The following is a 1,757-nucleotide window of genomic DNA, read 5'->3' as shown; positions in this document are numbered from 1 at the left end:
GGAGGAAACCAGAGCAAACCCGCTCAGACACGGGGAGAATGTGCAAACTCCACACAGTCAGTCGCCTGAGTCGGGAATTGAACCCAGGTCTCTGACGCTGTGAGACAGCAGTGCTAACCACTGTGCCATCGTGCCACCCAAATATTAGTGGTTATACAATAGTCCAAGGAAATTTGCCACACGATACAGCCTTCTTTCCATCTACTGACATCATGCAGTGCAGTTCCATGAAGATGCCACCTCTAAAGTAACCCACTGAAGCAGCTCCTTATAACATGTATCCCTGACACATCATTCAATTAATGGCACTTTTTTTAAAAGATTAGATTCCCTACAGTGTGGAAACAGGCCCTTTGGCCCAACCAGTCCACACCGACCCTCTGAAGAGTAACCCACCCAGACCCGTTTCCCTCTGACTAATGCACCTAACACAATGGGCAATTTAGCATGGCCAATTCACCTGACCTGCACATCTTTGGACTATGGGAGGAAACCCAAGCAGACATGGGGAGAATGTGCAAACTCTACACAGATAGTCACCCAACCTTGGTACTGTGAGGCAGCAGTGCTAACCACTGAGCCACTGTACCACCTCATAAAGCAGCAGTTATCAGTCCCACAGGGTTATTCAGGAGCACAACTCATTCATCTGGTGGACGCTCGTGCTTCCAAAGAAGCCTGTTGGACTATAAACAGACAATGAGCGATCTGAACATAGCACTTCTCAGTCTCATACCAAGCATTGAAACTGAAGGCATGATGAGGCCCCAGTGAGATTTGAACTCACAACCTCTGGCTTATAAGTCCAGTGCTCTAACCGCTGAGCTATGGAGCCAGTTGATTCCCATTTTAAAATGGGAAAGGCTTCATTTTAAAGATGTTAGATTTGGAATGAAATCATTATTTTCCCATTTGCATACCTTTACTTGTGGTATAATAAAATTCATGTAATCATGATGATGTCATTGGTCACAAGATTTTGACATTCATAAGGGGAAGTCACCAGTCTGAAATGAGCTTGTGAACTCTGAATTGAGAGTGTGGTGCTGGAAAAGCACAGCAGAGCAGGCAGCATCCGAGGAGCAGGAGAATTAACATTTTAGGCATAAGCCCTTCATCAAATCTGAAGTCTTAGATACTGGACTGAAGAACTGTAACTTACAATGGACAGATGAAAATGGTTCATAAAGAATTGAAGAGTCTTACTTAAAGATAAGAAGCATACATCTTTAGGATCATGTACGACCAGACAGTCACAGCACAAGATACTCCAGAATAGTATCTTAATGTGCAGGAAGCATTATGGCTTAAAGCACAAGATAAAGCATCATCTATCTCCATACTCCCTAACTTTGATGAGTTTTCCAAAATAAATTCCAAAATAAGTGGTCAATGTAAAATGAGCATTCCTGATGCCATGAGGCATGTGCTTTGAGTGGGGAGACAGGAGGAAGAAAATTGTAAAAGCACTTGCATACAATTGGTAACGGTGTAGGCTAATAATAAAATATTCACAGGTTTTAATGTGTTTTATTAATGTGTTAACTCACTTGTTATTTGCATATATCGTGTCAAATTTGAAATTTTCTATATTTTCACTTTCAAGACATCTAAGCAGGAAATCCCAAAGTTTAAAATCTAGGTAGTCAAAGGTGTAATCAATATTTCTCCTTTGTTTTACCATGCACCACAATTTAAAAACATTTCCATTATTTAAGGAAATACAGCACAAATTTATTGAAAGCAGATCATATTTA

General features: G+C 41.0%; 1 non-coding gene across 1 annotated transcript; it reads right to left on the bottom strand.

The window, feature by feature from the left end:
* Positions 1-762: 762 nt before the first annotated feature.
* On the bottom strand, positions 763-835 carry trnai-uau (transfer RNA isoleucine (anticodon UAU)). The gene has a single exon. It is a non-coding gene; the product is annotated as a tRNA-Ile (tRNA).
* Between the last annotated feature and the right edge of the window lie 922 nt (positions 836-1,757).

This window comes from Hemiscyllium ocellatum, chromosome 1 (genome assembly GCF_020745735.1).
Source record: "Hemiscyllium ocellatum isolate sHemOce1 chromosome 1, sHemOce1.pat.X.cur, whole genome shotgun sequence".
In the NCBI taxonomy this organism is placed as follows: Eukaryota; Metazoa; Chordata; class Chondrichthyes; order Orectolobiformes; family Hemiscylliidae; genus Hemiscyllium; species Hemiscyllium ocellatum.
The sequence above is the reverse complement of the archived record's forward strand: the minus strand, read 5'-3'. Positions and strand labels throughout refer to the sequence as shown.